Below are 13276 nucleotides of genomic sequence, written 5' to 3'. Positions count from 1 at the left end.
TAAATTTGAAAAGATCAGTAGTACACAATAAAGTCATCAGTACACAATAAAGTCAGTGCCCTGCAATTAAGTTATGTAGATTAATATAGCTTGTGTAGCCTTTATGTAATACATATCTTGATAAGGGTAATTAGTCTTAAACAGATACAAAATTTTTTCAAAGCTAAATATGTTAATGTATTATTTACCAGGTTATTTTTTATTGTTTTAGCTTGTTAAACGTGATCTTGGATCCCTACCAAAAGCAGTATGTATTTCTTCAATATAGGTCTTGACTGTTTTATACATGAATAAATATACCTTTCGTCAATAACTGTCTAGCTCTAGTAGCCCACATTGTCTCCACAGCTTCCAATCTCAGGAAGCAGAAATCAGGGTCGTTTCAGAATCAAAATGTAGTCTTTCTCTCTGTATATTTGGATATGTAAATGTACATGGCAGGTTCTCCTAAATGTGATCAATGCAACATCTTTTACATAGTTACATAGTAGGTTAGGTTGAAAAAAGACAAAAGTCCATAAATTTCAACTACTAGGGAAATAAACATATCCCAAATATAAAAATCTATAGGACAGCAAACTTTTTTGGCTACTAGGCCATTTTAGAAGGTCAGGAATGCAAACTAGGTCGGACTCTTTCTCGAGTCCCACGCTGATGGCTTTTACATAGTTACATAGTAGGTTAGGTTGAAAAAAGACAAAAGTCCATAAATTTCTTAAAGTGAATAATTGGGAAGGAAGTTCTCTATATGAACCATTTATATATTTACACAGGGAGATCATATCCCCCTTAAACGTCTCTTCTCAAGGGAGAGTAACTTCAGTTCAGCTAATCTCTCCTCATAGCTGAGCTCCTCCATTCCTTTTATTAATTTAGTTGCCCCTCTCTGCACTCTCTTCAATTCCACAATGTACTTTTTGTGAACTAGTGCCCAAAACTGGACTGCATATTCCAGATGTGGTCTGACCAATGCTTTGTACAGGGGCAGGATTATGTCTCCATCTCTGTAGTCTATTCCTCTTTTAATACAAGAAAGTACTTTGCTAGCTTTAGGTATTGCAGCTTGGCATTGCATGTTGTTATTAAGTCCATGATCTACCATCTACCCCAGATCCTTTTTCATTTCTGACTCCCCCAAATGTATTCCCCCTAGACAGTATAAAGCATGCATGTTGTTAGCCCCCAAGTCCATACTTTTACATTTATCTGTATTAAATGTGATTTGCCATTTGGCTGCCCAATCAAACAGTACATCCAGGTCTGCTTGTAGATTATAAACATCCTGTATGGACATAATTCCATTACATAATTTGGTGTCATCTGAAAACACAGAAATGATATGTTTAATCCCAAACTCTATATTATTTATAAAGATGTTAAACATAAAGGTCCCATCACTGAACTCTGAGGTACACCACTAATAAACTTACACCATTCTGAGTATGAATCATTAATTACAACTCTCTGGATGCGATCTTTAAACCAGTTCTCTATCCATTTACAGATTGACTTTTCTAAACCTATTTACCATAACTTGCATATTAAATGTCTGTGGGGTATGGTGTCAAATGCTTTAGCAAAGTCCAAGTACGCTATATCAACTGCTACTCCACTGTTTATCTACTAATTTGTAAGCTCTTCGGGGCAGGGTCCTCTCCTCCTGTATCAGTGTTTGTATTTGTCTGTCATTTGCAACCCCTATTTAATGTACAGCGATGCAAAATTTGTTGGCGCTAAATAAATCCTGTTTATTAATATTCATAATATTAATAATAATAATAATAATAATACCTGTTTACTTACTTCCTCATAAAAAGAAAGTAAATTTGACTGACAACGTTGGTCTTTCTTGAAGCCATGCTGACTACCACTTACAATAATATTATTTTCTAGCAGAAACTCCTCTATGTGGTTCCTTATCAAACTTCCTAGAACCTTTCCAACTATGAACGTTAACCTAACCGGTCTGTAATTAACTAGACTTTTAATTTTAAGAGACTAAAGAGTCTCTAAAAATTAGAAATAATACCTTTGAAATAACTGAGCTTAGCTCTTTAAGAACATGTGTGTAACACAAATAAAAATAAAAACAAAAAAGAAAAAACTTTGGGGAAAAAAAAGCCAATCTCACACGTGTGCAGTGAAATCGGCAGTTTTTTTTAAACTACGTCACCCAATCTTGCGCCTGCGTTCGGTGATGTAGGAATAAGAACCTGGAAGAAGAGGTGAAGATGATGGCTTGCAGACGGATACCGAGATGACGGGGGACCTGATGGAAGACACCTCCGGTAACTGGTCTGCGATATTGAAGATAGGTGTATTTTTATTTGTTTTAAGCACTTTTGAGTTTGCTTCCTCTTTAGGTGGTGAAGTAAATCCCCATTAATGCTTGATCTTAATTTTAGGATATTTACAAAGGAGGACATCATTTTTTTTTTACCTGCAGTATTCCTTTAGACTTAGTTTACCTGATGAATTGGGGTGAGGTTATCTGGCAACCAGCCGGCCCTTATAACTATACCTAACCCTAGTGGAAAACACCTACCGAGTAAATGCTTACTAAACATTAGTTGATACCAAGTGGTAAATGCTTATCCCTAAATCAAATCTCAATTATTCAAGGGCAGGTGGTTACCCTTGTGGTCAGTTAAGGTTACATTAACACTTGCTGCTATGACCAGCTCTGGTTAACTGGGTGGGTGGCTGCTTGATAACTACAAGTCTCCATGCCAACAAAGCACGTGCCTCCAATCAGCTGTGACCGTAGGTTCCCACGGTCCAGGTTTGCAAAGTCCCTGGGCTGTACTTATCAATGATGGTCACAGCTCAACTCATATGACCTCTTAATGGATAATCTCCATTGAAAGGTCATATGAGTTCAGTACCCCTGCTGTCACAGTTGATTAGAGGCATGTCCATTCAATCAGCTGTGACCGTCTAGGTTCCCATGGTCCCTGGGCTGTACTTGTTATTGATAAGTACTGTACTTATCATTGATAAGTAAAGCCCAGGGACCCTGCAAACCTGGACCGAGGGAACCTGAGGTCACAGCTGATTGGAGGCACATCTGAATTTTACCCTATTGCCTTTAATAGAATTCTCGAAATCGGTTCGCCGATATTTCACAGACCCATTGGAAGTTTGAGGAAATTTTGGCGAGACTGTGGGAGGCCTTCTTGCTCATTCTTACTCCTGAGACCATCTCTTGAAGAAACTTGGGAGCTGCTTGATATCTACAAGCCTCTATGCATGCCCTATAAAAGTATATTTTCCTATTGCCTCTGATATGTTTGTGTCCTAGAAGTGTTTTACTAGTGTTAACAATTGTCCCAGTGTTAATGCTTATCTGGCCAGCGATCCTATGCTCAACGCCACCAAAGCTCATACCCCATTTATTCTGTCAAGGAATGTCACTTGAACAGCAAGGGACTAGAAAATACAGAACAATGAAATAGGAGTATTACCTGCTAACCTTTGGCCATGTAACGTGGGATGTACTTTCTCGGCATCCCTAGCACACACTCTGAGGCTGTACTCAGCTAGGAGCAGATTAGCCCCTGAAATCAAACCTGCCCTGCCATTGGCTGCAGGGGCCTAAAGCCACTCTGTTCACAGTTATCAGTGCAGTTTGTAACATTAGGCTGGGCTGACCTGCTGCTGGTGTGTTTTGTTGGATTTACTGTTATTGATCCTGTGAGTGTATGCTCCCTGCACTGACCTTTTGCTTGTCACCCCGACTCTGCTTTGGTCTTTACTCCTAAATACCCCATCTAGTGCACTGATTTCCCATGCATGGCCCTTGGCCCTGTATTCTAGGCTTGCTGCTAGAATTGGCTCTGGCTCTGTATTCTAGGCTTGCTCTGCTGGAATCCTTTGTTCTGAATTTTCTGTCGGTTCCTAGTCCTCTGCCAGTGCTTCCCCAAATGCCATCGCTTGCATACTGAAGTCCTGGGGGTAACCAGATGCTTGTACAGCACATTGGGCCTACCGAGGAGTGGCCTTTCTATAGGCAAAGATTGTGGTGTTAGATTAAGCAATGTTTGATGACCACTGGTGCTGGGCTAGGGCCTTACATTACAACAGGTGAACAAAACTACCCACTGTCATGGAGGATGTCTGTGAACAAGTCAGACGCCTGAGAAATGCTGTAAATCAACTGACACAGTGCATTGCAGCTCAGGAGATTCAAACACAGAATACTGTTCCTGCTGTGGGGGACCCTTGTTTGGAACCTAAAATTTCTTTACCAGAGATATTTTCAGCTGAACACCAACAGTTTAACAATTTCATAAATACATACAAGCTATATGTTTGCGGACACTCTTATCTGGCACTAAGTTTCTGAGAGTTCTGAGACCCTAGTATTCTCCCTTCCTCAAAGGGAATACCTGAAACATGAGCTTTCAACTTGCCCGAGGTGGACACTCAGCTCTCTCCTCAGTGGACAATTTTTTCAAGGCTATGGGGATTATATATGCAGACCTAGACCTGGCATCAACAGCTGAGGTGAAGTTTTGTGCTCTATAGCAGGTTCATAGGCTAATGGAGAAGTATGTTGCAGAGATGTGAAATGCATTTAAACCAAGATATTGCAAAGATTTATACCTTCTTTTTGTTTGGATTTAGCCAAGTGTTGATCCCAATAGCCTTCCAACTGTAACTACGGTATGTATTTTTTTAGTATGCGTTAATATTTTTAAACCACTTAATCCAACAATACTGGTATTTTTTCTAAGTATGTGATTGCTGGTAAAATGAATTTCACAATGAACACATTTTCCCATGGTGGTAGAAAAACTGAGCATACCTTCTAATCTAATACCTGCAGATTCAGTGATGCAGTAAAACCTTGCTTATGCATGAATTTATTCACAGTATTTAGAAAGGAGCTCATCCAGTTTATCTCAGATTCTATCAGATGTATCCCATTAGGCTTAGTTTACATGAAGATTGGGGCTGAGGTTATGAGCCACTTAACCATATCCATCCCCATCAACAAAGGTGTACTCAACCCTAATTAATCCTAGGTGTAAATTCTTACCCCTGAATGAATAAAAACAGCTAATTTAATTATTTTATAGGTAAATGCTTACCCCTGGGGCCAGTTAAGGGTGTGTTAGCACTTGCTTCTGAGGCCAGCACTGGAAGAAAGTAAATAGCTAATTGAAATCTACAAGTCAAAATGCAAACAAAGTCCTACAGAAGTATATGTTTATGTTGACTCTGCTGTGTTTGAGGCCAAGGAGTTGTTTCATGTTAACAGCTGTCCCTGTGGCAGCATAATTATATGTTTCAAATTGCGTGGCTGTTAACAAATAATATAGCTCTTTCTAGCAAAATATTAAATCACCAAAGTAATAAAATATAAACAAAAAAAAAGTTTTACTGATTTAGTATTCAAAATATGCAAAATGTATTTTTAAGCAAGATAATGTTGCAAAAATGTATACCCTGTTTCTGTTTCTTTTTAGCCAAGTGTTGATCCAGGTTCCCTTCCAACTGTATCTACGGTATGTATTATTTCAGAAAGCATGAACTTCTTTAAACCACCCAACCCAACAATTTCTGTTAATTTTTCTCTTTTATTTTTGATAAAAGTAAATTTCCCAATTTTCCACATAAAGGTGAGAAAGCTGGGTATTTAGGTAGTGTAGTAGGATCTGGTTTATGCTTGATTTTAGCCAAGGTTTTTAAAAAGGAGCTAATCAAGTTTTTTCATGTTTACAGCTGTCCCAGTGGTAACATATTTATATGCTGCAAATTCTTTGGTTGTTAACAAATAATATAGCTTTCTAGCAATATATTAAACTCACCAAAGTAATAAAATATAAACAAAAATAAAAGTTTTACTGGTTTGTATTTAAAAGATGCTAAATGTTTTTAAACCAAGATTTTATTGCAAAAATGTATAATCTCTCCTGTTTCTGTTTAGCCAAGTGTTGATCCAGGTTCCCTTCCAACTGTATCTACGGTATGTATTATTTCAGAAATCATGAACTTCTTTAAACCACTCAAACCAACAATTTCTGTTAATTTTTCTCTTTTAATTTTTGGGAAAAATACATTTCACAATTCACAAATTTCCCTATAAAGGTGAGAAAGCTGGGCATACTTCCTAATCTAATACTTACAATATTAGTAGTGTGGTAGAATCTGGTTTATGCTTGATTTTGGCCAAGGTTTTTAAAATGGAGCTAATCAGGTTTTTTCAGATTCTATTAAATGTGATGAATGCAATATCCTTGAAGTCTTGGTTTACAAAAATAATTCAGCTACGGTTATCTGGTGACCAACTTGTCCTCCTAACCATACCCAAGCCTAGCTGCAAATGCTTGCTCATCCCTAGTTTATTTAAGTAGTAAATGCCTACACCTGAATCAATGAAAGCAGCTGATCTCATTTATTTGGAGGTAAGTGTTTGCCCCTGGGGTTAGTTAGGGTTGAGTTAGCATTTTCTCCTGAGTAGGGATGATTTGTAATTTTGATCTCACAGCGAAATGCGTCTTTCTTACTTACCGAACATGTAAGCGAGAATGGTCTTGTGATTCAACATAAGGTCGTGTTCTCCCTGAACGAACAAGGAAAAAATCAGGGGGCAGTAACGCAGACATACTGAACTCATATGACCTCTCAATGGAGATTCTCCATTGAGAGGTCATGAGTTCAGCACGCCTGCGGTCTTAGCTGATTGGAGGCAAATCCGAATTTTCCCCCCATAGACTTTAATGGAATTCCCGAAATCGATTCGCTGAAATTTGGCTGACCCATTGGAAGCTCATGGAAATTTTGCTGAGACTGTGAGAGGCCTTCTTGTTAATCCCTACTCCTGAGAACATCTCTGGAAGAAACTTGGGAGCTGCTTGATATCTACAAGCCTCCATGCAAGCCAAGCCCTATAAAAGTATATTTTCCTATTTCCTCTGATATGTCTGTGTCTTATAAGTGTTTTACTAATGTTAACAATTGTCCCAGTGTTATTGCTTATCTGGCCAGTGATCCTGTGCTCTATGCCACCAAAGTCTCATACCCCATTTAATCTGTCCAGGAATGTCACTTGCAACAGCAAGGGAATAGGAAATACAGAACAATGAAATAGGAGTATTTCCTGCTAACCTTTGGCCATGTAACTGGGGATTTACTTTCTCGGCATCCCCAGCACACACTCTGAGGCTGTACTCAGCTAGGAGCAGATTAGCCCCTGAAATCAAACCTGCCCTGCCATTGGCTGCAGGGGCTTAAAGTCACTCTGTTCACAGTCATCAGTGCAGTTTGTAGCATTAGGCTGGGCTGACCTGCTGCTGGTGTGTTTTGTTGGATTTACTGTTATTGATCCTGTGAGTGTATGCTCCCTGGCGTGACCTTTTGCTTGTGACCCCTGACTCTGCTTTGGTCTTTACTCCTAAATACCCATCTAGTGGACTGATTACCCATGCATGGCTTTCGCTTTTTATTCTAGGCCCGCATCTGCTGAAATCCTTTGTACTGAATTATCTGTGGGCTCCTAGTCCTCTGCTTCCCCAAATGCCATCTCTTGCATACTGAAATCGTAGGGGTAACCAGGTGCTTGTACAGCACATTGGGCCTACCGAGGATGAGTGGTCTTTCTATAGGCAAAGATTGTGGTGTTAGATTAAGGGGCTGATGCTTGATGAGCACTGGTGCTGGGCTAGGGCCTTACATTACAACAGGTGAACAAAACTACCCATTGTCATGGAGGATGTCTGTGAACAAGTCAGACGCCTGACAGATGCTGTAAATCAACTGACGCAGTGCATAGCAGCTCAGGAGATTCATTCCCTATTTAATGTACAGCGCTGCGTAATATGTTGGCGCTATATAAATCCTGTTTAATAATAATAATACACAGAATACTGTTCCTGCTGTGGGGACCCTTGTGTGGAACTCAAAATTTCTTTGCCAGAGATATTTTCAGGTGAACACCAACAGTTTCATGAATACATACAAGCTATATGTCTGCGGACACTCTTATCTGGCACTAAGTTTCTGAGAGTTGGTCTAGTATTCTCCCTTCTGCAAAGGGAATACCTGAAACATGGGCCTTCAACTTGCCCAAGGGGGACTCTCAGCTCTCTCCTCAGTGGACAGTTTTTTCAAGGTTATGGGGATTATATATGCAGACCGAGAGCTGGCATCAACTGCCTAGGTGAAGCTTTGTGCTCTTTGACAGGTTCATAGGTTAGTGGAGAAGTATACTGCAGAGATGTGAAATGCATTTAAACCAAGATATTGCAAAGATTTATACCTTGTTTTTGTTTGGATTTAGCCAAGTGTTGATCCCAATAGCCTTCCAACTGTAACTACGGTATGTATTTTTTTAGGATGTGTTTATATTTTTAAACCACTTAATCCAACAATACTGGTATTTTTTCTAAGTTTGTGATTGCTAGTAAAATGAATTTCACAATGAACACATTTTCCCATGGTGTTAGGAAAACTGAGCATACCTTCTTATCTAATACCTGCAGATTCAGTGATGCAGTAAAACCTTGCTTATGTATGAATTTATTGAGGAAATTTAGAAAGGAGCTCATCCAGTTTATCTCAGATTCTATCAAATGTATCCCATTAGGCTTAGTTTACATAAAGATTGGGGCTGAGGTTATGAGCCACTTAACCATATCCATCCCCAGCAACAAAGGTTTACTCAACCCTAATTAATTCTAGGTATAATTGCTTACCCCTAATGAATAAAAACAGCTAGTTTCATTTTTTTTAGATGTAAGTGCTTACCCCTGGGGTCAGTTAGGGTTTTCTTAGCACTTGCTTCCGAGGCCAGCACTGGAAGAAAGTGAATAGCAAATTGAAATCTACAAGTCAAAATGCAAACAAAGTTGTACAGAAGTATATGTTTATGTTGACTCTGCTGTGTTTGAGGCCAAGGAGTTTTTTCATGTTAACAGCTGTCCCAGTGGCAACATAATTATATTATGGAAATTGTGTGGCTGTTAACAAATAATTTAGCTTTTTTAGCAATATATTAAAATCAACAAAGTAATAAAATATAAACTAAAATAAAAGTTTTACTGGTTTGTATTCAAAAGATGCTAAATGTATTTAAAGCAAGATATTCTTGCAAAAATGTATACCCTGTTTCTGTTTCTATTTAGCCAGGTGTTGATCCGGGTTCCCTTCCAACTGTATTTACGGTATGTATTAATTCAGAAAGCATGAACTTCTTTAAACCACTCAACCCAACAACTTCTGTTAATTTTTCTCTTTTATTTTTGATAAAAATAAATTTCACAATTTTCCACATAAAGGTGAGAAAGCTGGGCATACTTCCTAATCTAATACTTACAATTTTAGTAGTGTAGTAGAATCTGGTTTATTCTTGATTTTAGCCAAGGTTTTTAAAAAGAAGCTAATCAGGTTTTTTTCAGATTCTATTAAATGTGATCAAGGCAGTATCCTTTAAGTCTTAGTTTACAAAAAGAATTAAGCTACGGTTATCTGGTGACCAGCTTGTCCTCCTAACCACACCGAAGCCTAGCAGCAAATGCTTGCTCATCCCTAGTTTATTTAAGTAGTAAATGCCTACACCTGAATCAATGAAAGCAGCTGACCTGATCAGAAATTTTGGCGAGACGGTGAAAGGCCTTCTTGCTCATCCCTACTCCTGAGACCATCTCTGGAAGAATCTTGGGAGCTGCTTGATATTTACAAGCCTCCAAGCAAACCAAGCCCTATAAAAGTATGTTTTCCTATTGCCTCGTATATGTTTGTGTCTTTGAAGTGTTTTGCTAGTGTTAACAATTGTCCCAGGCAAAGATTGTGGTGTTAGATTAAGGGGCTGATGCTTGATGAGCACTGGTGCTGGGCTAGGGCCTTACATTACAAAAGGTGAACAAAACTACCCACTGTCATGGAGGATGCCTGTGAACAAGTCAGATGCCTGACAGATGCTGTAAATCAACTGACACACTGCATAGCAGCTCAAGAGATTCAAACACAGAATACTGTTCCTGCTGTGGGGACCCTTGTGTGGAACTCAAAATTTCTTTGCCATATATATTTTCAGGTGAACACCAACAGTTTCATGAATACATACAAGCTATATGTCTGCGGACACTCTTATCTGGCACTAAGTTTCTGAGAGTTGGTCTAGTATTCTCCCTTCTGCAAAGGGAATACCTGAAACATGGGCCTTCAACTTGCCCGAGGGGGACTCTCAGCTCTCTCCTCGGTGGACAGTTTTTTCAAGGTTAGGGGGATTATATATGCAGACCGAGAGCTGGCATCAACTGCCGAGGTGAAGCTTTGTGCTCTTTGACAGGTTCATAGGCTAGTGGAGAAGTATGCTGTGGAGATGTGAAATGCATTTAAACCAAAATATTGCAAAGATTTATACCTTGTTTTTTTTTTAATTAAGCCAAGTGTTGATCCAAGTACCCTTCCAACTGTAACTACGGTATGTATTTTTTTAGGATGTCTTAATATTTTTAAACCACTTAACCCTACAATACTGGTATTTTTTCTAAGAATGTGATTGCTAGTAAAATGAATTTCCAAATGAACACATTTTCCCATGGTGGTAGAAAAACTGAGCATACCTCCTAATCTAATACCTGCAGATTCAGTGATGCAGTAAAACCTTGCTTATGCATGATTTTATCCAGGGTATTTAGAAAGGAGCTCATCCAGTTTTTCTCGGATTCTATCAGATGTATCCCATTAGGCTTAGTTTACATGAAGATTGGGGCTGAGGTTATCAGCCATTTAACCATATCCATCCCCGGCGATAAAGGTTTACTCAACCCTAATTAATCCTAGGTATAAATTCTTACCCCTGAATGAATAAAAACAGCTAATTTCATTTTTCTAGAGGTAAGTGCTTACCCCTGGGTTCATTTAGGGTTGCGTTAGCACTTGCTTCTGAATCCAGCATTGGAAGAAATTGAATAGCTAATTGAAATCTACAAGTCAAAATGCAAACAAAATCCTACAGAAATATATGTTTATGTTGACTCTGCTGTGTTTGAGGCCAAGGAGTTTTTTCATGTTAACAGCTGTCCCAGTGATAACATATTTATATGCTGCAAATTGTGGGGCTGTTAACAAATAATTCAGTTCTTTCTAGCAATATATTAAACTCACCAAAGTAATAAAATATAAACAAAAATAAAAGTTTTACTGGTTTGTATTCTAAAGATGCAAAATGTATTTGAAGCAAGATAATATTGCAAAAATGTATACCCTGTTTCTATTTCTATTTAGCCAAGTGTTGATCCAGGTTTCCTTCCAATTGTATCTACGGTATGTATTTTTTCAGAAAGCATAAACTTCTTTAAACCACTCATCCCAACAATTACTGTTAATTTGTCTCTTTTATTGTTGGTAAAAATAAATTTCACAATTCACAAATTTCCCCATAAAGGTGAGTAAGCTGTGCATACTTTCTAACCTTATACTTACAATTTAAATAGTGTAGTAGAATCTGGTTTATGCTTGATTTTAGCCAAGGTTTTTAAAAAGGAGCTAATCAGGTTTTTTCAGATTCTAATAAATGTGATAAATGCAGTATCCTTTAAGTCTTAGTTTACAAAAGGAATTGAGCTACAGTTATCGGTGACCAGCTTGTCCTCCTAACCATACCTAAGCCTAGCAGCAAATGAATGCTCATCCCTAGTTTATTTAAGTAGTAAATGCCTACACCTGAATCAATGAAAGCAGCTGATCTCATTTATTTGGAGGTAAGTGTTTGCCCCTAAGGTTAGTTAGGGTTGAGTTAGTACGTGCTCCTGATTAGGAATGATTTGTAATTTCGATCTCACGGCAAAATGGGCCTTTCTCACTTATCGAACATGTAAGCGAGAACAGCCTTGTGATTCCCCATGAGGTCATGTTCTCGCTGAAGGAACGAGGGAAAAATCAGGGGGCGGTAACGCAGACATACTGAACTCATATGACCTCTCAATGGAGATTCTCCATTGAGAGGTCATGAGCTCAGCACGCCTGCGCTCACAGCTGATTGGAGGCACATCCAAATTTTCCCCCCATAGACTTTAATAGAATTCCCGAAATCGATTCGCCAACATTTCGCGGACCCATTGGAAGTTCGAGGAAAGTTTGGCGAGACTGTGAGAGGTCTTCTTGCTTATCCTTACTCCTGAGATCATCTCTTGAAGAAACGTGGGAGCTGCTTGATATCTACAAGCCTCTATGCAAACCAAGCCCTATAAAAATATATTTTCCTATTGCCTCTGATATGTTTGTGTCCTAGAAGTGTTTTGCTAGTGTTAACAATTGTCCCAGTGTTAATGCTTATCTGGCCAGTGATCCTGTGCTTTACGCCACCAAAGTCTCATACCCCATTTAATATGTCCAGGACTGTCACTTGCAGCAGGAAGGGAATAGGAAATACAAAACAATGAACTACCCACTGTTATGGAGGATGTCTGTGAACAAGTCAGATGGCCAACAGATGCTGTAAATCAACTGACACAGTGCATAGCAGCTCCGGAGATTCAAATTTCCTTGGCAGATATATTTTCAGGTGAACACCAACAGTTTAACAATTTCATGAATACACACAAGCTATATGTCTGCGGACACTCTTATCTGGCACTAAGTTTTGGAGAGTTGGCCTAGTATTCTCCCTTCTTCAAAGGAAATACCTGAAACATGAGCCTTCAGCTTGCCCGAGGAGGTCTCTCAGCTCTCTCCTCAGTGGACAATTTTTGACTTGACTAGACTTGGCATCAACTGCCGAGGTGAAGCTTTGTGCTCTTTGACAGGTTCATAGGTTAGTGGAGAAGTATGCTGCAGAGATGTGAAATGCATTTAAACCAAGATATTGCAAAGATTTATACCTTGTTTTTGTTTTGATTTAGCCAAGTGTTGATCCAAGTACCCTTCCAACTGTAACTACGGTATGTATTTTTTTTAGGATGTGTTAATATTTTTAAACCACTTAACCCTACAATACTGGTATTTTTTCTAAGAATGTGATTGCTAGTAAAATGAATTTCCAAATGAACACATTTTCCCATGGTGGTAGGAAAACTGAGCATACCTCCTAATCTAATACCTGCAGATTCAGTGATGCAGTAAAACCTTGCTTATGTATGAATTTATTCAGAGTATTTAGAAAGGAGCTCATCCAGTTTTTCTCAGATTCTATCAGATGTATCCTATTGGGCTTAGTTTGCATGAAGATTGGGGCTAAGGGTTATCAGCCACTTACCCATATCCATCCCCAGCAACAAAGGTTTACTCAACCCTAATTAATCCTAGGTATAAATGCTTACCCCTGAAT

The 13276-nt window shown here is 38.7% G+C and overlaps 1 long non-coding RNA gene across 1 annotated transcript; it reads left to right on the top strand.

The window, feature by feature from the left end:
• Positions 1-5470: 5470 nt before the first annotated feature.
• Positions 5471-10429, top strand: LOC140322059 (uncharacterized). The gene is made up of 5 exons (XR_011919118.1): positions 5471-5510; positions 5933-5971; positions 8285-8323; positions 9129-9167; positions 10391-10429. It is a non-coding gene; the product is annotated as an uncharacterized lncRNA (long non-coding RNA).
• The last annotated feature ends 2847 nt before the right edge of the window (positions 10430-13276 follow it).

The sequence above is a fragment of the Pyxicephalus adspersus genome, chromosome 2, assembly GCF_032062135.1.
Source record: "Pyxicephalus adspersus chromosome 2, UCB_Pads_2.0, whole genome shotgun sequence".
Classification (NCBI taxonomy): Eukaryota; Metazoa; Chordata; class Amphibia; order Anura; family Pyxicephalidae; genus Pyxicephalus; species Pyxicephalus adspersus.
This window is presented reverse-complemented; position numbering and strand designations above follow the sequence as displayed.